Source organism: Phalacrocorax aristotelis, chromosome 8 (assembly GCF_949628215.1).
Source record: "Phalacrocorax aristotelis chromosome 8, bGulAri2.1, whole genome shotgun sequence".
Taxonomy (NCBI): domain Eukaryota; kingdom Metazoa; phylum Chordata; class Aves; order Suliformes; family Phalacrocoracidae; genus Phalacrocorax; species Phalacrocorax aristotelis.
Genome location: NC_134283.1, coordinates 6,827,949 through 6,853,841, shown reverse-complemented (window position 1 = coordinate 6,853,841; position 25,893 = coordinate 6,827,949). Strand labels below are relative to the sequence as shown.

Sequence of the window (25,893 nt, the reverse complement as noted above, 5' to 3'; positions counted from 1 at the left end):
ACCAGATTCCTGGAAAGATCTCCATTTTACACAGAAAATGAAAAAACCACACCTAAGCAGCAAGCCTGATCAGGCTTGAATTTACACTGGTGTAAAGTAAAATAACACCGAAGCAAAGGGAATCACTGCAGGATAAAGCTGGCACAGGACTCAGCCGAGTGCCTTTCATGCCACCAGAGCAATGCACACATGGACTCTGCTCCAGAGCACCCTATCACAAGGGTGACACCATTTTGCAAAGCCAGTCATGGCACAAAGCAGTTTAGTTGCCTTCATTCTTTCACAGCAAAAGAAGCAACCTAAAATCAGCTTACCTAACAGAAAGCATACAGGAACCTGGCCACCACTGCTGCTCTGGAGACCTCTTTCCCTGCCATGTATGACACCTGCTTTGGGAATATCTGCCTTGCCTTTTAGCCACGCTAGATCTGTCTTGGTGTGTCATACAAGACTGGAAGTCAACAAAACTTTCTTAGCAGGAATTCTTGGGAAGTCACCTTCCTCTGGTTTGCATTTGGGACCATTCTCTTAAAAAAAGGAAGTGAAGAAGTTTCAAGTGTGTCAGACCATTGGCTTTGGTACTCCCCCAACCTCTTACCTTAGAGGTCTGATTCACGATGACATCTGTCCTTCCTGGGCCAACTGTGTTGGGAAGATGCTGAGCCCAGACCTCCAGAGGAGCCCCACAACTTCCTTCTCCCATCATCCTTAATGGGTCCTGAGCACACCCTGGACCTCCCCATCTCCCACAGAGTGGGACTGGAGGTTTCTAGTGTTCTTCATACAACAGCAAAACCCAGAGGTACTCCTGTCCTGGTTCCAACAGAGAACCACAAAGGTCTTTTTAAAGCCTCCAGGCTGTTGAGGCAGATGTAGAGTACTAAGACTCAACAATGCTATCCAAACACAAAAAAAGCCCAGGCCTGCCAAAATCAGGCTTATATAAGGACAGCATCAATAGGCATGAACATGCCTCCCTACAGGGAGCTGATGGAGAAGAGGCAGCACCTGCAGCCGACCACCCCACCCACTCACACCAATTCCCTGCTTTACTGTAGCACTTGCTTAATTGGTGCAAAGTGTGATCAATTTATGCTGGGCTTTAGCTGAATGTAGACTTCAACCAGACTAGCAGCAAATCCTGCTCTAACCTGCAGTGACTTGAATTTTCTCTATTCACTGCTCTTTTCCGGCCTGCTGCAGGAAAAATGTGGCCTTGCCTCAATTGACTTAAATTTAAAACCATTGACATATTATATAACTCAATAAAAATCTTGCTAAAAAAAGGCGCATTGTACTTGTTCTCCTTACACATGGTAGGGAGGAAAATGGGTATGGACTACTTCTATGGCTTTTAGTTAATCCACTATCAATGCCCAGCTGCTTTAGAGTAAATACAGGAACAGGGTGTCATATGGGTATCCTGAAGAAAAAGAAGAGAGGTTTCCTATTTCTTTGTTAGCCAGCAAAGATGGTATGCATGTTATCCAAAGATAATACAGGGGAAGAAATCAATTCTCCGTGTTGTTACACATCCTTGCGTGCAAATGTAAACTTGGGGAAAAAGGAAAAAAAATAAAGAAGTACATTTCTGTTATGCTGAGGTCATATGAAATCATTAGTGCAGGCTGATACGATCATCAGAAAAAAAAAATAAGGCTGCTTCGTGTGAGGAAAACTGCATCAGCTGGAAGTTTTGGTGGGTGAAGGAGCGCGGAGTTTGCTCCATTCTGCCCTGGGAGAGCCAGGATCTTTTGGGATGAAGCGCATATTGTGCACAGTAGATTTTGGTTACGCTTTGTGGTTTGAGCATAAAACCCGCCGATGCTCCTCGCTGCCACAGTCGCTCCGAGCCGCGCCTGACACGGCATCCTTGGTTACACTAAGGTGAGGAGTACATCCCCGCCGCAGCTCCAGCTTCAGATGGTTTCCTCGCAAAGGAAATTCGGCTTATTATATAATGAGTCAACAAAAATATCATTATCGCTGCTCTGATACCTGCTGGCAAAGGCAGGGCTGTGATACGGCTGCTGGCCCGGGCACAAGCGCGCCGGGTAATTGATGGAGCGGCGCGCTCACGGGCTGCCTCGCTCGGCTCTGCCGCCCCGCAGGGGTCCCGCGTTTCCAGGCCTTTCGCAGGAGGCATCCTCTCTGAAGAGAGACTCCCTTCCTGACGCAACAAGATTAAGCAATTTGCTTTTAATTAGTACTGCAGTCATTTCCAAACTAAGCAGTGGAAAGAATAGAAAGCAGACTGTCTCTTTAAAGTTTAAGTGGATTCAGTGCACACAGTGAATTTAGAGCCTGCTGTTGGAAAAGTTCAGCTTTCTGTCACCGGTACTGTGCTCTCTGCTAATTTTTACAAGAGTTCAAGTTGTATGCACCAGTTAGCAGAGACATTGCAGGGGGTAAAATGAGAATAGAAAGCGTGACCCCTTGCTGCCTCTGTTTATAGTGCCTAAATTATATCCAGACAATGCTCCAGGTCCCCTCCCTTGCTCTGCCAGGGCCCTGTGTGCAAAGCCCATGTGCTGTTCCCCTCTGCTGCCGCCCAAGAAAAGGGGGCCCTTGGCATTTGTGAGCAACCACCCAGGAGTCCCCTGCAAAGAGCCACAGGGAGAGGAGGGGAAGAAAGCGTTGCGGGGGGCAGTGGAGGAGCAGCGTGGTTGCAGCGGGAGAATGTGGAGAGTGGGGAAACCCAAGGGAATTGGGGATCCCAAAAGTGGACACCTCACTTTCATCATCCTGTATGTCCACGAGCGTCCCGGCACAGCATGCTGCCAGGGCACTCCCAGCTCCCTGTCCCCATGCTGCAGGCTCCTGGTGTGCATCGGGACGAGGAAGGGAAGGAGGGAGGGAGGAAGGGAGGAGCTGTGGCTTCATCTGCAAACCAGCTAACATATATGAACAACTGAATATCAAATAAAAAAAACCCTTCCCATCCAGGAGATGTACTTTCGGCCACTGTTTTTCACTCTAAAGGACCTCAGCGATGAACAGTTATCCTTCAATCTCTAAAGAGATGGCACAAATACCCACTCCTTTGTCCGTGGCTCATCTCTCCTGCAAGCTCCCTGCAACGTTAGCATTGCTTCTTTCCAAACATGCCCTAGCAAGAACCCTTCAAACAGAGTGGAAGAAACCACTCCAAAAATAACAGTCCATTCAAGCTTCTGCTGTGTCTGTCCCTCTGCCAGCCTCTGTCCTTCCTCTGGGCAGCAAAGTGTGCGTGCACGCAGGAGCCACGAGGCTCGTTGTGGGGCTCACATCAGCCTGCTGGATCCATGGCTTGTGCGGCCCAAGTGAACATGCAAAGAAAATAGAATTTTTCTGCACATTTCGCAACGATGGCAGCGGGGAAATCCCCATGACCAGGACCAGTGCTGTCTGGATGATTAGTATCTGGCATTCCTCTACCTTCAGCCACAGCTGGTTTAGATTTGAGCTACTGGTTCATTTAGATTTATGCTTCTCGTTCAATAAACAAACACAGTACATAGTCCATCATGCTAACTGTGTAATAAAGCTGCTTACCTACTTCCAAACAAGTAGCTCTTTTTCATCTGTTCCTCTTTCATTCCCCCTTTTCCCTCTTTTCTCCCCCTCATCAAACACAAGAACAGCATTCACTTTCTTTTCAAAACGGACCCTATCAAAGATCAGATAATGTCCGAAGTCTCCCCCACAGCCCTTCAAACTACACTTTGCTAGAGAATATTTCCAGAAGTTGTCTGACCAATTACTGCAAATACTTTGTCTTCTCGAAGGGAGGCAGGTTATAGTTCTACCCTGGCGCGCTCTGTGAAAAATCCAGCTCTGAGCAAAGCCCCAGACTTCTTCCCCAGCCCTTTGTGAAGGGCCACTGGGGCTTTCAGGATCACTGGGGCACAACGAGAGGCCAGTTTCTTCCCACTTCCACTTGTTGGAAGGAATTATCATGAGGCTGGGAAACAGTTAACGTGCCCGCAAACCTTGATTTCAAGATGCACCCGTTGTCTGGCAGCGCCATCCACAAATGCGCTGCTTTCATCCAGAACGCAAAACACCCTGGGATTTTTGCAAAATCCTTTTAAGTTGTTCTAATGGTAGCAGCTCTGAATCTGGTGAACTGCTTTGTTATCAATGCCGTGCAAATTGTTCATCTATTTCTCTCCTACAGTGCTTGCCTCCACTCACTCGCCTCTCTAATAAATTCGTTTGACCGCAAAGGGTGCTTTATGACTCTTGTTTAAAACGGCTTCCTAATGATGCTTGACAACATCTCCTGCCTTTGAAAGAGCCTCGCTATGCAAGGCTCTAATCCCACAAAAGGAGGGATTCTTGTTAACCTGTGCCTCCGTCCTTTCTGTTGAGTCACCACCTTTAATGAAACACTGAAGGGGAACCAAAACGCAGCTGGGAAATTATGGCTTTACATGATCGTCTCTTGCTACAAGAGAGTTATTGCCCAAGCCTTAATCCCATGACTCAGCCCTCTCCTTGGACCCCCTTTAATTGTCAGAACCTGAGGAAATCCGGGCCGAGGTAAATAACACTTCAGCAGCAACAGAATAGATTCACTTTAGGCAATGAATTTTTAATGAGCTGAGACTGCAGAGGGAATGCAGGGCCGAGATCCGTGCTGCTTATCTGATGGGGAAGGTCAGGGTCTGAACGGAGGGAGGGCATGGATGAGAGAACAGATCTGACAGGGCTCTTCAGCTGAGATTTCAGCTTGTCACAGCCTGGCATACCTTAACATATTAGGACCTTCTCTTCAAAGGAGCAACTTACACATGCCCATGCTAACAGAAACAGCACAATATTTTCCCCTGGTAAAGGCAACCCAAAGGGTTGTACTCTCGCTTTCTAAAAAAAAAAAAAATTAAAAAGCATACAGAGGGAAAAAAAAAAAAGAAACCAAACCGAGAAAGATCCATGCAGACGGGCCATGCTCTTCATGGAAAATCAGGTAACTCTACAGACAACCTGCAAACAGAAACACGCGTAAGACTCTGAGTAGCCCATTAGCATAATATCACTTATTAATTAGGTCAGCGTGCCCAGCTGAAGTCCTTACCAATATAACCATCAACGCCAACTGCCTTAATAAATGTCAGGCATGGGGACTTCTGTTTACGAGGAGTTTGGACTTCATACAACCACCCTCCAGCACAGGTCTACCCACCAACAGGTCTCCGGTGTCATTGGCCAAGAGCAACACCTACCCCTGCTGTTGGGACTGACTGATCCCAGGCACTTTTTCTGTCTCAGAAAACTCAAAAAAGGACTAAAACATGTCTAACTCAGGCATAGGTTTACACTGCTGCAAGTCAAAGCTCTCAAGCCCGGCAGCTCCTAACACAGCCTGGTTCGGCAGGGTTCGTGGGTGGCCCGCCTGGGCTCAGCCCACCCAGCATGGCCTCACCCCGTCCCCTGCAATCCCCATAGCCCAGGCTCCTCTCCAGCAGGGCAGGAAGCAGGCAGGCAGGGTAAAGGCAACATCCCGGGAGCTAATCTACACCTCCAAGAGAACCCGTAGCTTAGGCATGGATGGTAACAGAGAACTTTTGAGCCAGAGATGTTACTCCTAAGCAAACTTGGGTCAGAATAGCACTGCTGAAATTTCCTCAAAATAATGAACGTTGACAGAGAGTTGGTTTCTTTCACACCTAAAAATTTTTTTTAGGGTTTTTCAGGAACAAAAAACCCCAGAATATTTCTGCGCTAGAATCCAGTCTTTTTCACTTGCTGGGATTTCTGTTTCTTATGGAAAAAGAGAGACGGCGTTTCCTGGGGAAAGACTTTTTTTGTGTGTGTGTGGAAAAAAAATAAACAAATAAAAATATTTAGCAGAACACATCTGAGCAGTCCAAGCCTGTATGAGAAATTACTGAAGTAAAACTGCTGGGTGAGGCTGATCACACTGACCCATGCAGGAGGAAAGGAAAACTCATGGACAGTCATTCCAAAACATCCCCCCAACTTGTCATTTCCCTGATATTTTGATCTGTATACCATGGGAGGGGGGCTTGCTCTCACTCCGGGCTGCATGCCCTCAGGTGTGTCCACCACGTGGTGGACCTGCGAAATGTGAACCGGGACAGTTAAAGGACGTACCAGCAGGAGACGGGATAATTTATGGGGAGCCAGGTCAATGCAAATTTATTCTGAGTAATGGACAATGGAAGGGGGAAAAAAAAGCTCCCATAGGAACAAAGGCAAAAGGGTGCCGGCGCTCTGCTCCTTGCAGACATCCAGGATGCTAATAAAAACCTCGGTGGACAATGAAAAGCAAATACCAGTTCTGGGGAACAGATTTACTGCAGTGGTAGAACAGGTCAGTGCAGAGGGAAGTGGTTTGATCAGAAAGCCAATGAAATTCACATGATAATTATGCTCAGTAAGAGGCAAAATAATCCTTTCATTTGCTGGGAGGTTTCAGTCATGCACTTTGACCTTCATCCTGGTGTTTCATTAATAGTTTATATTAACAATTAATGGTTGCTTTCATTGGTGTTCTGTGCAACTCGCATTAGAGTTAATTTTCAAGTTGGATATAATAATACATAAGTCTCATGGGATACTCATATCATGTGACAGCGCATTTATTTCAACCAGGAGTCAGGAGATGAAAATCAGGCCAAACACCAGTTTCAGGCGTTTATTACTTGCGTCCAGTCACCCTGCAGAGAACTTGGATGTTGCAGTAGCTTTCGCTATAAGGCCCTGATGGAAAGCTGCCCAGACCAACTGTAGTCCCTTGATCGTAAAGATAATTTGCCTTTGGGTTGACTTTAGATACATGGTTTGTCTGGTTTACTGAAGAATCATAAAAAAGAGCCTCTCACTTCACTGTAGCAGTTACTTACAGGGTCCACACAGCTATGCTAATCTTGGCTTTGACAATACTTGCTAGAATAATCCTAAAGAAAGGCCGGACCTAAGGGTCAAAGGTCAGGTTTAGGGTTATATTCACAGTTTGGTCTGCAATGGGGTAGGACAATATTACACCCAGAGAGCACTGGAGAGCTTTTGCTGCAGCAGTCACATAGACATTTTTAGTTTGTTTTTTATTAATCTGATATGATTTACTGTTTGTAGCTTGGCTTTGTATAGGTGCTGACTCTGAAGAAGATGTTTTGCTCCTCGGTTTAACGTTCCTGCCGACGTGCCTCCCACGGCGCTGCCTGGCCGGCATTGATCATCTGCTCTGCCACAGGGGCTGGAGGGCAGGCTGCGGGCGAGGGCGAGGGCTGAAGCTCAGCCCTGCAACAGTGGTGGGTTTAAAGCAGGCTTTAAATTTGGGACTAATACTTCTAGACACTACCTTAATATATTTAAGTAAGGTACGTATCCTGGTTTAGTTTTAAGGATAGACCTAATGTTGCTCTTCTCATTCCCCCATAAATTTAGATCATTGACACATTGGGATTATGCCATTTTTAAACTTGTCACAAAAAGAGAATTTGGTCTATAATATTTGGCCTGAAAACTCAGCTAGCTCTTTGCTTTAGAAGTAGTTGGAGGAAGCGTACGCTGTATTGTCTAAAAATATTTTTTTAAAAAAATCATGGGATCAAAACTCAATTATAATTGAATATTCTTCATACCACAGTTTGGTCATACTACGATTACTGTGGCAGGAAAATATTACAAAATTCACTGACAAAGTTTGTGGAGACACTACATATTTGTTCCTACTTAAGGGACAAACTAAGTCTTTAGATTTGGTGGTAGTCAAACTGCAAGGAAATAGGTGTTCATCTCCCTGGAGTCTTCCCCTGCAAATAGCTCAATTAAGGGATTAATTGAAATGTAGACATGTCCCCCACAGGGCTGAATAATGCCTATCTGGCATGGTAGTGTCACCCGTGGAAGCTTCCTTCGCCAGAGACATCATTTCTGGAGAAGACCAGGACACAACCAGCAGCACCCTGCGCCCCGTGGAAGGCAGCCAGCTCTGCGGGCAGCATCCCTGGGCGTCCCTGCCTCACAGCCAGCGAGATACCCAGCCACTCACCTGGCCCCGCTGCTGGCAATGCCGAGCCGAGCTGTGCTGATCCACCTGGCAGTGCCCGCAAGAGGTAATTTTACAGAATAGCAATGAATCAAGTCATCAATCACTGTCACGTCTAGTAGCAGGAGTGTGTGCTCAGAGCTTGGGAAAGCCTGTGCATGCTCAGGATTAGGTTGCAATAAATTCAGCAGTGCTAAAATGCTTCCCTAAGTAAGTACTGGCAAAGTCCCTGCAGAAACGTGTCAGAGTTTGTGCACTGACTCCAGCAGAGCTTATATCAGGCCCTATGACTTAAAGTCTGCTGACACTTTAGCACACAGTTACTACAAGCAGAAACACTCCTGGCAGCTAAGTTATCCATGTGCATAAGTATTTGCAGGATCAGGGCATAGCTGCCTCATCCTTTGTTCCTTTCATCATGCTCGCGATGCTGAATTAAGCCTTCAGCTTTGTCTTTTTCTTGTACACAAGCTCTGTTGTATAGTTACATCACTGTAATAAATGATGAAAGAGAGGACCTGTATAGCAGAGGGAATACGATGGAAATAATTATAACAATAAAAAGTTAATAAGTGTCTTTTCTTGGAGAATCTTCTTTCTGATTGCAACATGATTCTCTTGAAGAACTCAAAAAAGTAAAAAACAAAAACCAGAATTGTTTCTAAATCTTAAGGCTCTATGGACTTGGGAGTGTTCCCTTTTGTGAAAAAGCCTGAAAGCATGGCAAGAAAGCTAAAAATGCTCTGTCAAAAATGTAAATAGCACGAAGAGATTTTTGACCCTCCCTAATCACCACGAAGCAGGGGAAAGAGCATTAGGAGGAACAAAGGTGTGGTTTCGTTCTCATTCTCACACTTGCAGCTCATTTCTAACTCCCTTTGTGCCAACCCTTTCTTTTAAATATATATTAAAAAAACCTCTGCTTTGCTGCTCGAGCGCCACTGCAGGTCCCACCGCCGAGCCCACCGCTGGCCAGAGGGCTTTGGTGAGGGAGAGGGCACCCCTGCTAATGGCTGGCCGTGCGCTTGGCGTCCTCTCTCCCAGCCGCCCTGCAGCCCGCGCCCTGCGGAGGGGCTGCAGGTGGGTGTGCATCCGCGCTGGGCGCGGGGCAGGGCAGGACCGACCTCCCTGGGTCCTCCTCCTGTTTTGCCTCTTCCCTCCTCCCCAATTCCTGAGCCTGAAGATTAAGAGACTACAGTAGAGACTGGAGCCCGTACTGCTTAAAACATACATATGTGTGTGTGTGCGTAACTATATAATTTTTTCACACTGCAATTGAGTAAAGCTGCTTGAGGAAGAAATTTCTGCAAACTCAGGTTTCTCTGAGTGTGTGAACCCATTGAATACCCTTTTCTGTGCCTCCGTGCAGCTTTTGAAGCGCTGCTCTGCAGAGGGAGAGAAAATCCTGCTCCGATATCTGAGTCGTCACGCACAGAGGGTTTGAAACTGCGCATCTGCCTGTACCATTTGCATTTCATCACCTAGTGCTGGAACAAATAAAACCAAGCGAGTAATGATCTGATTCCGTGGTCTCTCTGTTGCTGCTTTGCCAGGAATTATCCTGGCTCAGTGGACACAGTCTTGGTAGAAGAGCAGAGTCTGTTTCCCTGCCACTTACCCGCTGCATGGCCTTAGGCAAGTCATTTAACTCTCACTGCCTCCCTTCCTATGCTTAATCCACCACCACTGACTTTCTTTGTAAGAGTTTTGAGATGTGTTAATGGCAAGGGGTATTTTAGTGCTCTTCTGAGAGCAGAACCGGCCGGCTACAGCCCCCCAGTAAAGTCCCTTTAAAAAAAATTATTACACCTTTTTCGCGGATCCATGGCGCTCCGTATGGTGGCTCTCTGCTTTGGGGTGGCTTTCATTCTCAAAGGAAAAAAAAAAAAAATTACTGAGATAGCAAATTGGAGCTATGAGTGCATGTGAGAATACTGCCATTTGCTCATGAGCAAACAGCAGCAAGAAAGAAATAAAAGTCAATATAAGAGGCACTGGTGCCTATTCACTGAGCCCTCGTTTACATACAGCAACTCGTACTCAGGAAATGAGTGTAGCACTTGGAAACAGTGATCTCTGTCAGGCAGAGATGGGTGAGCGCTGTTTCCGATGAAGGCTGATGACTAAGGAAGTCATAAAAGCTATCGGGGAGACGAAAGAGGCAGGTGACATGGGTAAGAAGGCAAATATTAAGGGGATGAAAGGGATTATAAAGCAAAGCTGAAAAGATGTAAAAAGCTGATTAGGAAACCAAATATGACAGAGAGAGAAGAATTGCCCATGGGGTGAATAAAAACAATAAAAGATTTATTTTAAACAGGTAAAGGAGACAAGATTAACAGGGAGACCGCTGGACCACTGAGAGGTGGTCGAGAGAGCTTAATAACACAGGGAGAGGGACAGAAATGAAGGAAATTAAATTATTTCCCCTGGCTGGTGCTCATGGGGGATCCTGAAGGTGAGATGACAGACACAGAAGCAAAGTTTCCTGTGACAGCCAAGCAGGGGAGAGCTGAGAGCATGAATAATGACCAAAGCAAACTCACACCATGGAGAAGGAGGCAGGGCTGAGCGTGGAGGGCGCACTTTTAGACCACGCTGCTTAATGGAACAGCAGGAGAGATTAAGTGCCCCATAACACAGGTTTTGAATCGCTTCTTGGAGATAAAGAGAGGTAAAAAGAAACTGATATAAAGCAAACATCTTTGAGCATCTATGAGAAGAGGTAAGCAGAAACCAAGACATTTGCAGTAGATTATCAGCCGATACGAATGCTCATAAAAACTGACGCACGCACACACACTCACTCCCACCAGCTGAGAATCTGGCCCCAAACCTGTAGAATGTGATTTATTTATTTATTTATTTAACCAGAGGCAAGATTTTAGAGATGTTAGCAGGTATGAGCTCACCCAACATCTGGAGAAATATGAACTGATAAAACTGTATCTGCCCAGCTCCATAAAGGGTAAATCTTGTCTGACAAATCTGGCAGAATTTGTTTTAGGAGCTAACATGAAAAACAGGCAGGAGCGAAGCAGTGGAGCTAATCCACATAGATTTCAGAAAAGTCATTTAAACGCAGCCCGGGATGGTAGACTAATACGTAAGGTTAGCAAGTATGGCATAAAAACCATTGTCCTTGAAAGACTAAGGAAATGGTTAGGTGATTAAGGGCAGGTTGTAATGGTAAAACTTTATGGGTCAGAGAGGAGGACGGTGATGTGGTGAAGACAGCTATATTTGAGGTTATTATGATGACAGTTCAAGACATCAGATGGAGACTCATACTTTTTACTCTGTAGAAAAACTATTCTGAGGAAAGTGCTACCCTGGGCGGTTCTAATCCAAAAATCACACCGAAACCGAGACCAGTTCATCTTCTGGGGGGCATTTGCCTTTGTGGAACATCAAATCTTCCCGGGTCAGCAAACCATACAACACACAGGAATGAAATTGGGCCCAATGAGCCCAATAAATGAAAAAAAAGCACCCCACCCTAGGCCAGGGTAAGGTCAGGTTGGCCAGAGGGATATATATTATGGCGATAGGGTTTGCTGAACTAAAAGATTGCAGAACAGGAAAAGGATTTAAGGCAGACCCAGGGGCTGTCAGCACACGGCATCAACGTGGTTACTCCTGGATTACATTCATACCTTATCTTGACAGATGTGCAGTTTGGTCCAGGTTCCCCAGGGTGATGGTGGGCAAGGCGCAAGATAGGAGGACTCCCGATAGCAGGGGGAAAGCAGAGAAAAACAGGCAGGACAGGATAGAGATGGTCAGGAATACGACACTGAAAAAGGGGCAGTGGTTCAGAGAGGACTCAGACAGACTTCAGCTGTGTGACCCAGCACCTCAGTCAAACCACTTTTATTAAACAGCAGAGCAGATGCTACCACAGTGTTGGAAGAAACCCTGTGCAAGTTGGAGACAGCGGTAATGTCCCTCAGCATGTCCTCTACAAACGCTGGACCCTCTGAACACGCCCATCCTGCACTGAAGGCTCCTGTACCTGCACTGGTTCAACCCCCTGCCCCTGGCTAGAGCAAAACCCAAGGCCCTGCCATGCTTGTCCGCTGGGACCTCGCTGCCACCGGGAAATGCAAAGTCTTGTACCTGGCAATTTAGCACAGGGGCATGTCTCCCTGCTTTGCCTGCAATATCTGTGATCATACCCCTCCCACTACCCCCAAATAAGCACCCCAGGGAATGGGAACACCCAATGGCGTTCATTCCCTCGTGCAACATGATCCAGACTCCTCACTCTCCATGAAATTCAGCACCTCTTATAGAGCTAAATTTAAAAAGTCATTGAGTCCCTGAGTGTAGGGCTGGGATTTAGTCTGCTGCCCACTCAGCTGAAGTCCCAAAGTCTGGCATTTCCAAGCATTTAAAGAACTTCAGGTCTACCTGAACTTCACATGACGTACCTGCATCCCCCAGACCTGCAAAATCAGGCTGGGAAGGTCACCAAAAGCCTGCCATAAAAAGTTCATCCACTTTGGCAACTCTTTTCTGCTGTGTCCCCTTCAGGCATAAGCAAAATGAGGTGCTACCTGGAGCTACAGGCTGCCGAGCAGGGAGCACAGCCCTGGCCCCCCAGCCCATTGGCACAGCAGGGACCCAGGGACCCCCTGGAGCCACCAAACCCCTCGCCTAGGAGCATCCTTCTGCCCCCCAGCCCGATGGCAAGGCAAGCTGGCTCTGCCATGCCAGCTTTGCAGGGGACAGGGCCAGCCAGCTCCGTATTCGAAGGCTTCGCCAATGCTGTTGTGCTCTCCAGGCACTTTGGGCTGCCAGAGGCACCGGTGCCGCCAGGCCCCAGCGGCTGCACACCTCGACGTGGGGCCAGGGAGGGCCCCTGCGATGGGGAGCTGAGAGGCGTTTGTGGGGTCGCTGCTTACAGCATCCCCGCTTAGCACAGCAAGCTGTTTGCGGCACAGATAGGAATCGTAGATTGATTAATTGATTAATCACACCTGCTAATTACATCGAACAAATAGGCAAAATTAATATTTGATGTAGGTCTCTAAAGAGACTGTATGGATCAATTTTCCACAGATAAGACAGAAAAGTTCCTGCAGATAGTACACAGAAGCTCGGCAGAAGCTTCCTGGCTACAGATGACTCTGTCATATTGAAACCGATGGAGTGACGACATCCCGCGAAGCACCGCTTATTACTTACACCCGATTATTCAGAGCCCTGACTAAAACATCATACATGAGTCATGTTTGTTAAGGCATGCACACACATGCACATGTTCAAAGCTGGTTTCAGTGCCACTTGGCTGCTGTTCTTATGAAAACTGAACATCAAAAACACATCAAGATAATAAAAATAACAGATCAGCTGCATTTAATACATAAATCATTATTATAAGCACTGTTGTGCGGCTTGAGCTGACTTCAAGTCAAGCTTCCATTAATATTTAGTAAAAATATTGGTGTTTTTCAAAGGACTGTAGAAATCCCCTTGCAAAACTATTCTGATTGTGCATCCAGAGTGCAGGGCCGCCTCCCGCAGCGAGACAACTCTGGGCTGAAGCAGCACTTTCATCCTGTTTATGCCCTTAAAAGGGGAAACTGCTTTTTTTTGTTGTTGTTGTTCAGCCCTTTGCAAAAGAGGCAAAGTTCACCTCTCATTCACGTGCGTGCTGACTGTGGGCGCAGCAGTCCAACTGGAAACATAACTCGCATTTCCTGCGATGCCGGGGGTTTTTTAGATGAAGGCAAGTTTGTTCAAGTGACCTAGCTGGGGCTGCTCTGAAACCCCAGTGTCACTCACTGGGATCTCTCCACCCCAAGCCTGCTCCTGTGCTGGTATTTTTGGAGGTTCTGGATCCCCTTGGGTGAAAGCAACTACATAAATGTATATTATTGCTGTATATTTGCCATTGGGTTTCTGCAGTGATCTGATTGCTTTGAAAATGGATTCGAAAATGGATTTGTTATTGTGACAGTGAATTTCTTTTGTCTTGATTTAACGTCTAACTATTATCTAGTATAAATAACAGACTTTCTGCAAATCTAATTCCAGGTTTTTGTTTCATATACCTTTACTAATCTAGAAAATCTGATTGTATTAAGAAACAGCATCAGAATGGAGTTAAACCAGCATATCCTCATAAAGCTGAAATAGGCATGAAATGTAATGAGAAATCCTAGTGCAGACAGGGTTTTCAGTCTTGGGTCTTTATTTATTAAACCTACTTTAGGAAATTCAGACAATCTACAAACATTTTGGGGGCTGATGTGTTTTAGGCTTATAAAGTAATCTTTGGACAGCAAAAAACACCTTGTTTTTTTGCTGCAAATATCTCCTAATATTAAGGGGGTGTGTGTGGGGGGGTGTTGTTGATGCCTGAAAAAAATGCACTGCCTTTATTTCCATAAGGGCTATCAGCACTGGGAAGGAGCCTGGCATTGCAGCAGCCAGCAGATGCATGGAGCAAAAGCGAAATCAGAACCTTTTCAAAATTGAACCTTACCTTCTGGAAGATCAAATCAATGTATCTAAGGTACTTACATGATCTTTGTAACTGAAATGCCCCCATCTCCCCAGCATCCCTCTGCGGCAGGCAAATACCTTTAATGCCATGCCTTAACGTAGCACTGAGGCCAGGCTCACAAGAGGACGGAGGTGCCCACCGTGGGAACGGGGTGGAATAAAGCTGCCGGAGTTCAAAATTGAAATCCAGAAAACTTCTGTTCAGCTGCCAGCAAACCCTGAATCATCTAATGTCCACAGACACATTTCCCGTTTCCTTTGAGTGTCCTGGGTGCCTCAGTCCAGCTACATTACAGATCAGCAGCTCTCCGCCAGAAGCAAAGGGTGCAACAAGGAGTGGGGCTGATGACTCAGTCGTGTCTCCAAACCGGGACCAGTTTTACCTGCCTAGACCCTGTTAAGAAGACCTAACTCCACTTTTATAGAACAGAGGTTGCTCCTGGTGTAGGTTTCTTGGTTTTGACTGTGTCCTCTGACCTGCCTCTGGTGGGACAGGAGTCCCCAGATCTGCCCAGAGCTCTGCTTGACATCTCCTCTCCTAACCAACGCACAGGTCAGAACCTGCAACATTAAAATATCTCAAACTGCTTTCTTTTTTTTTTTTTTTTGAGATAACAGGTGGACTCACATCACCTGAATTACTGAATTACTACCATGCCCGACGGCCAAATGCCACTTGGTCCCTCTCAGACTAGATATGGACAAACTTGCTGGAAGACATCCTCACTGCTGGCTCTGCCTGATGGGCACAAAGTCTATCTGCTGGCAGGCAGCTTGGCTCAAAGCAGAACTAGCCTAAGGAAAGCCTAGATTTTAGGAAACAAAGTCGTGTGTAAATTCCCAGGCTGCACACCAAAAACCCACCTTGGGATGGATGCGGCCTGACTCTCGGCTGCACTCAGCACTCACAGCTCAGGGTCAAGCTAAGAAAATCTGCAACCCCCCTCCAGCTGCCCGAGCAGGGCTGGCTTCTGCTGCAGCATCGGGGGAGTTTGTGTTCGAGGGTGTGAGCACTGCATCCCAGGAATGCAAACTTACGGATAGGAAATTCCTTGAATTCATGCTCTTATGATGCGAGGAGAAATGTGCCTTTGAAAATTCTCACAGCCACTTTATTTTCATAGCCTGGCAAAGTGTCTCTTATGCTAATCAGAAAGGAAAGCACAGCACACCTTTAGATTAATATGGATAATATTACCCTATTACCCTGATGATTATTTTATAAATTGCCTTGTAAAATGTTTAACACTGTTTATCCTGACAGTATTTTGGAGAACTTTTTCCATCAGGGCCAAGAGAGGGATGATCTAACAGCATGGCTGTTGGTACCAGAGCGCGGTGGGTCACGGCAGAGCTTGTGGATCCCACCAAGGCCAGACCTCGTCCAAATGCTTGTATGCAAGCTGAAAAATTTGACACGGGCCATGAGCTTTATCAGAAGCTTGTGGCTTGTTCCTGGCCCTATTGCATGACATGTCCCTGCCCTTGTGGGATCCCCTCAGCTACCTATAATGAAGGGCTTGGTCCAAAGGCAGGTGCCACATTTTCACAGCCAAGGTAACTGGAAAGGGCACTGCAGTTTCTCAGATGCATAAAGTCATGGGACATGGGATAGGGGTGTTTTATTTATAATCAGGGCATCCTTTGCCAGTCAGCTCCTATAAACCTTACAGTGATGCAAGACTCTTACTGGCAGACAAAATGGTTTGGTGTATACACTGTTCTCAGAGGAATAATGTGATTTCTTGTTCTTTTTACCAGTATTGTTTAACCAGGTCTGACAAAGGTGTCTCTAAGTGAGTGGAATGCATCTGGGTTTAGCAGAAGTGCTTGCCTGTGCATGCACATGCATCGTGCGTCGGGTGGGTGTGCATCTCTGCCTGCAACCTCTGCTGCCTTCCAGGATTTCTTCTGAAATGTCTAAAAATTACCAGTCAGGGTTAGGGTTAAATGACATTTGCTCATCTGAAATTTATTTTTATAACTAATACAGAGAGCAAGAAAGAGAGAGAAAAGCTGAATAATTGAAAGGGGAGGAGGGAGAAAGAAAGATTTGTTAAAAAAAAAAAAATTAGTTCCCAGTTGGCAAGAAGAAATCCCACCAAGCGTATGTGGAGATAATACTGAGCTGCTATTACACGACTGCATCCCTCTGAGGAAGAAGTTATCTCTCAATGGATCTGCAAGGATGTTTTAAGTGAATCAGTAAATGAACCGGTCTGGGGACGTGAACAAAATATGTGTGTTTTCCAGTCTCTGAATATAAACAAACAAAACATAAATATTCAGAGATCACTCCAGTTAGTCCTCTTGAAAACTCTTTGAGCAATAAAATAAATAATACGGGTGTTTGCAGTTCAGAGCAGATGATCTCCGTGGGGGAAATGCAGGAAGGGAAGGAGCCGTGCTCCTCCTGTCCCAATCTTTCGTGATTTACTCACCCCTCATGGCAGCCCGGCGCAGAGCAGTGTCCACACCACATAAAGCTCTGTGCTAACATACGACACACATAATAGACCTGCTTGGAAGTCTTCACTTGAGGATTTATGAAGAACAATCTAATTATTCAACTCAGTGCTGCTCACTACCATTATTGCTCCTATTTAAAGCCTCCATGGAACAGGCCGTTTGTCTCAGGGGACAGACCTTGTCATAGCGGTTTTCATTGATAGAAATATACTCCTCGGTTTTGATAGGAACCCAGCTAATCCTGGAGGGACTTGGTAAACATATCTCATACTTGATAGGCCCAAGGAATTAGGCCTTGACAGCCCAGATTTTCCAGGAGCAGAAAAATGGGGTTGCTTTACCAATAAACTCTAATTAAAGAGGAGCAAAGACCAACCCAACCCTCTGTTTGCAGTAAAGACGCAAGCGCTTGCTGGCTTCCTCCCGAGTGCAATTGTTTCAGCATCCCGAAGGAGGGAGGGGGCTGTCAGCCTCCCCTGCCTGATCAAACGGAGGTTGTTCTGTTATTTATAACCCTATGATATGTAACAGATGAGAGGAGTCACCTTGGCTAAGCAAGTCACTCGTGCAGCCTAACCTTGGGAGAGCCTCCTGTGTGCAGCAGCAAGACAAGCGCACACCGCGGTGCCAGCTCGGCAGGATGGAAGAGGAGGCACAGTGAGATTTCTCACTCACATCTACCGCATGGTACGACCTCAGTGGATTCTCTCATCTTCAGGGGAAACTGGTTTTTGATTTGCTTCAATATTTTTTGGTCTATTTTTATGCAAAAAGAATAAATGTAAACATCCTTTGTTCCTCCTCTCCTACCAAGAGTTAGTTTGCTCATTTTCCCCTGTAAAATATTTAAACACAGAGGTGTATCAAACATTTACTGAAATGCATTTGTGGACAGTCACCAGACTCCTGTCATCAACTGCTGACACACGGTCAAACGCTACCTGTAACCAGAGAGATGCTGAAGAATACGAGTGCACAGCTTTAAGCCAGCCAACCTTTAAGGGAGCATTTTTTCAGCCCTTTACATTACAAACCAAATGCTGTCCTGAGTGCAACCCCCTGCCTTCCACGAGCTGAGAAACGTCAGTACATCTGCCAGGATTTAAGGTTGTGATATTCATGGGGAGCCTCAGGGAACTGGTGATCAGGTTTTTAAAGGTATTTAGATACCAAACTCCCATTGATTTTGAGACTGCCTACATGTGTGGAAATCTTGCTATTGCTTTTGCTGTTTTATCTTTCTTTGCTCAAGGCAGTGCTAAGAATGATAGATGTGCCATAATTAAAAATGTACATGGGAAGCACAACCATAATATCTCTACTCTTCTTTATTTCCCTTCCACCATGGAAGCCCAAATCTCTTACACAGGGGTAGAAACTGAAGCATTTCTTTCCCTCAGAGAAACTAGCCGTTTTTCTCCATCATCCACACCAAGTTTTCAGGTTCCTGGTCTGAACCTAACCACAAAGCCTTGGTCTTCTGAGCATTTCTCAACAGGATCTGAAGACCACTCCGCTGGGGCTTTCTCGACAGGTTCATTTTTGTTTCCATCTCTGCCATTTTTTGAAGGCATAATGAGCAAAGAGCGCTCACAGCCTCATGCAGGCCTTGGCAGGCAGCTCAGAGGTGCAGGGACAGTCTGCATGGCAGCAGGAAGGCATGCAGCTCCTCAACTTTATTTTTGAGGGCATAATCACAAATGCAATGACTTTCAGGACACAACCAGCAGCTCCCAAACATAAAGGTTAAAAACATGTGCTTTTCCTTCGGACACGTTGGTTGCAAAGGGCTTTGACTTGCTTTGCCCTATGCGTAACGCAAAACCCAATGGCTTTGGCTACTTGTGGCTAGCCCTGAAGTACTAAATGTTGCTGTATACCCGCCACATGCACGCTGTGGCCTGAAACAGAGGCGGTAAGTCGTGGTATAATAGAAATAATCTAGAATCTAATTGCTGACTGGGACATACTCAAACATTTTTACTGCAGAATATCTCCTTTCATGCTAAATATGGTAAAGGGTAAAGGGCCTTTCTTCCTCTAGGGTTAGAAACACCCCATTTAAACAGAAAATTGCAGTTAAGGCTTGCTCAGGATCCTGAGGGATGCTTCACAAGGGACGAAATGGGCCTGATTCTGCTCTGCTAGCACAGTGACACCAGCATGGACTTCAGTCATTTTTTATTTACATCAGTCTTACAGAAGGCTTGGGCCCGTGTTTCTGAGCTTCTCTGGCTTTAATTACTCAGGGAAAATGTGTGACGGGATCCAGAATCACCCGCCTGTAGGACTGAGCCCGTTTCCATGCAGAAGCTGACACCCAGCAGCACAGTGCCTGAGGCACAGTCAGGTAGGAGTTACTTTGCAGTGAAGGGTGCAGAAAAACTGTGATGTTTCTAATACAATACACCTGTGATGACGTTTTTTAATGATCTAAGGATTAAGCACCAAGTCCAACTTCACTTGGAGTCAACAGGGACAGCAAAAGGGTGATTCAGCCCAGCCAAAGATAGAGGGATCTGGGGTGACTGGCATGGAGGAGGTGGCTAATTTCTGGACAGCTCAAGCTGAGGGAACAGGTCTCAAGGAGGATGCCCAAGTTATGCTAGGAGCCACCCTGATCTTACACATGCATAAATTACTGAAAGCTCATGCAGTTGCTGAAACAACGTGACTTGACTGTAAACACTGCAAGTAGAAATCAGTTATTTCTTTTTAAACACATTGCATGGAAACAAGATGAATGCGAGCCAGAAAACCATGTGACTCTGTTATAGGTCATGCTGTATCACAGCTAGCAAGAACAGACTCATTCCAGGCTTCAGCACAGATGCTTGCTGCTGAAGGTAGTAAATGTCCACCTAAAGTTATTTTACTAGCTTGTAAGTGACAGCCCTCCCAGATCATAAATTACTTTCCTATAGGATTTTACTCTTCTGGGTCAGATGAACGACTCTGAAAAGTAGTCTGGCGATGCTGTCCCACCTTACGTACAGGTTAAATCCCGCAAAACTATCAAACTGGCCACGGCCTACTCCAGCAAGCTCTGGTGAGCAAGGTGGCACGCTGAACAGCAAAAGCAATTCTAGATCACAGACACTCAGTGGTTAAATGTGGCAAAAGCCTGGGCTGCTCCGCAGGACAACATTTTCTAAGGGCTTATTGCACCTTTTGACTGTGAAACAGCTTAGCTGGAACCACCAAAGACATGAGTCAGCAGAGCTGAAACCCGGTTGCCGCTGCTGCTGGGAGTCGGTGTGAGCAGCACAGGCTGCTGCAGGCAACGTGCATCCAAAATCTAGGGCCTTATTTTTTTATGAGGAGGGCAAAGCAAATCCTTAAAAGTCAGGACGGCTCATGTTAACAATGTCTCACAGTGCTTTTCTCCATGGCGGTGCAGGTGGTCATTAGCTCACCCCGGCCACCTCTGCAGCATCGCATCGCGCTGAGCTGCACTTCTGTGCCCCGCAGAGGATACTGCAGCCCGAGCCTGGGGGTGTGGGGGGAGGTGGAGGCAGACAGGGGGAGAGGGAAGGCAGGGAGGGAAGGCAGGGAGGAAGGAAGGAGGGGAGGAAGGGAAGGTAGGGAGGAAGGAAGGAAGGCAGGGAGGCAGGGAGGCAGGCAGGCAGGCAGGGAGGCAGGAAGGCAGGGAGGCAGGGAGGCAGGCAGGCAGGGAGGCAGGGAGGGAGGGAGGCAGGAAGGGAGGAAGGAAGGAAGGAAGGAAGGAAGGAAGGAAGGAAGGAAGGAAGGAAGGAAGGAAGGAAGGAAGGAAGGAAGGAAGGAAGGAAGGAAGGAAGGAAGGAGGGAGGGAAGGGAGGAAGGAGGGAAGGGAGGAAGGAGGGAAGGGAGGAAGGAAGGAAGGAAGGAAGGAAGGAAGGAAGGAAGGGAGGAAGGAAGGAAGGAAGGAAGGAAGGAGGGAAGGGAGGGAGGGAGGAGGGAAGGGAGGGAGGAGGGAAGGGAGGAAGGAGGGAAGGGAGGAAGGAGGGAAGGGAGGAAGGAAGGGAGGAAGGAAGGAAGGAAGGAAGGAAGGAAGGAAGGAAGGAAGGAAGGAAGGAAGGAAGGAAGGAAGGAAGGAAGGAAGGAAGGAAGGAGGGAGGGAAGGGAGGGAGGAGGGAAGGGAGGAAGGAGGGAAGGGAGGAAGGAGGGAAGGGAGGAAGGAAGGGAGGAAGGAAGGAAGGGAGGAAGGGAGGAAGGGAGGAAGGGAGGAAGGAAGGAAGGAAGGGAGGAAGGAAGGAAGGAAGGAAGGAAGGAAGGAAGGAAGGAAGGAAGGAAGGAAGGAAGGAAGGAAGGAAGGAAGGAGGGAAGGGAGGGAGGGAGGAGGGAAGGAAGGAAGGAAGGAAGGAAGGAAGGAAGGAAGGAGGGAAGGGAGGGAGGGAGGGAGGAGGGAAGGGAGGAAGGGAGGAAGGAAGGGAGGAAGGAAGGAAGGAAGGAAGGAAGGAAGGAAGGAAGGAAGGAAGGAAGGAAGGAAGGAAGGAAGGAAGGAAGGAAGGAAGGAAGGAAGGAAGGAAGGAAGGAAGGAAGGGAGGAAGGAAGGGAGGAAGGAAGGAAGGAAGGAAGGAAGGAAGGAAGGAAGGAAGGAAGGAAGGAAGGAAGGAAGGAAGGAAGGAAGGAAGGAAGGAAGGAAGGAAGGAAGGAAGGAAGGAAGGAAGGAAGGAAGGAAGGAAGATTTCTCAATGATCTCTCAGCAAGTTGGACCAATTTACAGCAGCCCTTCCTATGTAAACCAGCCTTGGAGAGCATTCTATATCAGGGCTTAACCAGAAAAAAAAGGTTGATTTACTGTAAAAATCATTAGTTTAGCAGCAGGTTACTTCCCTCAGTCTGTTCCAAGGATCGAATACCCATTTCTCCACTGCCTTCCCCACACACGTGCATGCTTACACGCACACACACGTGCACAGGCACTGAACCCCCACTGCCAGCCGTCCCCACCCTGGCCATGGGTGGGCACCCTGCGGCAGGCTGCCCTCTCTCCTGGAGTAGTGGGTGTCTGGTGGAGCTTACAACAGAGGAAGAAACAAAACCCAATGCACACCGTGTATTTCCATGGCAAAACTCTGCAGTATAGGATATTTTGATAGTGACACACAAATTTCTAAATCCTTACCTTACAACAAAAACCAAAAGGACACTCTCGCAGAGCAAACTGCTATTTCCTGAAAATTAGCTTCATTGTGTCCTACAGCCTGCCCACACCTTTTGGCACATTTCTGAATATTGTTATTCTAATGAGGTAAGGAGCAATGGACATCCAAATAAATTCCAGCAAGAACTTCCAGTTTACTTTAAAGTAATTGACTCTCTTATGAAGAGGTCAAGGCAAAGTTATTTGGTCATGGTATTTCTTTTGCTTCCTGTTTTAAGTTACCAAGTTCTTGTACTGTCAAAAAACTGCTGACTTCTACCCCTCAGGTGTCTGTGCTAGAGTGGAAAATGAGCTGCTCTTTCTTTTCCCCCTCCTCCTCTCTCTCTTCCTCTCCCCCTTCTTCCCTCTGTGTGTTACTCTGGGGGTGTCTGAGGGACAGGTACACAGCAGGCCGCCACCAGAGTGTCCTTAAGGGAAAGAACACATACAGATTTTACAGATTTTAAAATACAACTGGGTAAGAAAATGGCCCTTTTAAGCCTCCCCTAAATACAATGAGCATATAAGCACCCCATGTAGCACAGAGCCAGCTATGGTACAGACCTGGAGACCACAGAGGGATGCCTCAGCCTGCAGACCTCAGAGCCAGGCTGGGATTTCTCACCATTGAAGTTGCAATTGTGTTAAGATCTGACAAATTAGTTTGACTTACTGATGGCCATGGCTGAAACTCAGATGCAATTTGGGTTCACACTTTTACAAGTTTGACAATGTGGCTTTCTCTTTCTTCCTTGACTCGTAAATCTTTAAAGGGCTATGTAAGACCCCAAGGCCTCAAGGAAAAGTCAGTGTAGAATAACTCCCCTGAATAAGTTAAAGCCTTTCCTGACCTCACTACTAAAATATTTGAGACACTAAATGAAACAAGGCAGTAAGAGGAAAAAGAGGTTCTGTGGACATGCTACAGCATCTCTTTATCTTCAAAGCCTGAACAGGGTGGAGCACAATTAGCTCATCTGTGAGAAATTTGGCCAGGAAAGGAGCTTCAAGAAGTGTTGAATTCACCTCAAGACCAGGATCCTGTTGTCCCCTGGATGGCAGCTCAGAAAGCAGCAGTTCAGCTGGGGAACTCATTGCTGCAGGAGGCTGTGGTGGTCAGAGGAGTGACTGGGATCCAGAGGGGACAAGACGACCCTTGGAGGACAGAAGCACTGCTGGCCATAAGATTTAAAACCCCAGATGAAATCCTCTACACCACTGACTTCCAGAACAAGAAGAGTGTAGCAAAGGGAAGTGACACACCAGCAATGCCCTGTTCTTCAAACTTTCTGCTGTACTGAACATCAGAGAGAACACACAGTGCTATATGGATTTTGCACAGACCCAGATCTTGACTCGGTGGAATTCTGCCTCTGAGCAGTGACACTGCTGCATGGCTCCCTCACCTACTGCCAGGAAGGGGCAAAACTTTCAGGCTTGGTGTAAGTACATGGCAAGCCCCAGGATGCATCCTCCCCCAAATCAAGTTTTCTGAGAAATGGAAGCAGAAGAAGATATTGCCCAGCAGCTGGATGTGAGAGCATTTCAATATCCGCTCATCCAAGCTTTAATCTCTAAATTGCAAAAACATTAACATTATTGATTGATCAAACATCAATCCAACAGGAAATTTAATTAAATTAAAATGTGTCACTGAGCAATCCTCACTGCATCACGTATAAATCTTTGGTAATAAGTTGACAGACAGCAGCGATTGATACCATGTTCCCAGTTTAATTTATCCCCTACCATTTTATTTTCCTGCACTGATAAGGAGGGCGCTCACAGACTCACACGGGGACAGCCTTGCCTGCAGGGCATCTATCCAACACACACCAGCACCAAAGCCCGCCACGTCCACTGGACGTGCATTATTTACAGCCGAATGGGCACGAACCAGACGGCTTCTGGGACAACACCTTCATTCAAGGTGCTGTTACGGGGCTGAGCCCGGCTCAGCAATGGCTGAGCACAGCTTTCCCATTTCAGACGATCTCCTCCTAATAGCAGATTTGTCCCCAAAGGCATCAGGGTCCTGGAGAAAGGCTGAGAGGTCCCTTTCATTAAATCAGTTTATTCGCAGAGGGAGCACGCATGGCCCTGACCCCAGCCAGTGTGCAGCCGCCGTGCACCGAGGCAGTGGCAGCTGACGGGAAAACTACTGCATTGAGCAGCGGTGGAGCCCCCGCCAAAGCACAGACACATGCGGATAATAGCAAGATGCTAAGACGGATGATTAAGAAACAACTCCACACAGCAACTTCTTTGGAGTATTATAAATCATTACAGCTGGCTGCATAATACAAAAAGAGATTAAGAAATATTTTCTCCAATTCACTTCTGAACAGCAGTGGGTTTGGTTTGCTGTCACTTAGGGCAGCATGATATTTACTGTAATTTATTATTACTGTTGCTGCTATTCAGGCGGCCACTGGCTATTTATGAAAAATTTTGAGAATTCAGGAAGTTCATGTGGGGTTTTTTTCTAAACTGTTTTTCATACCCACTAGGGTTCCATTTGTTCCCCGACATTTGTTATTCTCATTCCCAAGTGCCAGCGTCCCGAGGGGAAGCCAAGGGGCCGCACGCGACCGAGCTCACGCACCGCGGGGACGGGGAAGAGCCAAAGGGAAGGAGTCAGCAACCGGCACTGGGCTGAGATGGCTTTGCTTTCAATAGAGTGTGGGGAGGGAAGGAAGGGAAATCCAAATCAGTATTTATAGACATCAAAATCCAGCACTAAGCATTTTGCAGAGAGAAGGAAAACAAAGATTAGGTTACCCAGATGAATGTTATTCAGTCAACAAATTCCACGCTCACAAAGGAGTGTGCAAACTCCTGCGGTCTCTCTGCCTGCCCAGCACTAAGATACATGTGAGTGGTGCTTCCTTCCGAAACGGCTTGCGTTATTTTTTGGGTTACTTTCTTTAATCTTACTGAATCCAGACTCCAATTCCATTTCTTAAGAGCTGTCCTCAAAACAAATACCGAGGTAATACCAAGCAGCCTGTGACTAGATGTGAAAATAGAGCTGTCTCAGCACGGAGTCCCACAGACAGAGCACAGATTTTCTCTGTCTCCACCTCCCACTTGCAGCACAAGTACAGTTTTCATGCCTTTGTCAGAAGTGCCAACCTGGGGAAGTTGCAATGCACAAGCAAGGAGAGTAGCAATGAATTAACTTGACAACTTGCATTTCTTACAATAAATCTCTTAAGAATTTGATCCATAAGGCTTCCTTCTCTGTGGTCCACATTAGGGGTTAGTGTTCTTCGTCTATCCAGCAGCGCATGGTGTGTGTTTCAGCTCAAATCTCTCTCTGATGCATATCTGCTTTGCAAAGGCAAATCCCCACTGCATAGAATGGACAAAGTGAACTCAGCTGCATGGGGAAATGGATCTGGAACTGCATTCAGAGGCAGTGATTTATATATAAATTATAAAGTGTGTCAATTCCAGACACCCATTTAGATGGAGCTTGTCAGACCCAGCTCTGGAACGTGTATCGCCTGCAGAAACCATCCGGAAAACCTAAGAGGCTGCTTAAACCCCAATGTGTGAAAGGCCCCAAACCAGGATTTAATGGATTAGTAAGGCTGAAAAGGACCATCATAATAATCTGGTTTTGTTTCCTATGTAACACAGCTAAAGAACTTCACCCACTCATTTCAGCATCAAAGCCATAACTTCTGCTGAAGCTATTGCATATCTTTAGAAAGACACTCACTCTTGATTTAGAGACTGAAAGTAATGCTAAATCCAACACATTCCTAAGCCAACTGTTCCA

At 46.6% G+C, this 25,893-nt stretch overlaps 1 protein-coding gene across 2 annotated transcripts in view; it reads right to left on the bottom strand.

The window, feature by feature from the left end:
• Positions 1-25,893, bottom strand: part of MAF (MAF bZIP transcription factor) — a 191,965-nt gene that overhangs the window by 98,417 nt on the left and 67,655 nt on the right. The window contains exon 3 of one of the 2 annotated variants that reach the window (XM_075101329.1): positions 4,952-4,968. The exons of the other annotated variant lie outside the window; for it this stretch is intronic. The gene's annotated coding sequence lies outside the window, so the exon portion shown is untranslated. Of the gene's footprint in view, positions 1-4,951; positions 4,969-25,893 lie in introns of those variants that run through there. 2 annotated transcript variants of the gene reach the window in all.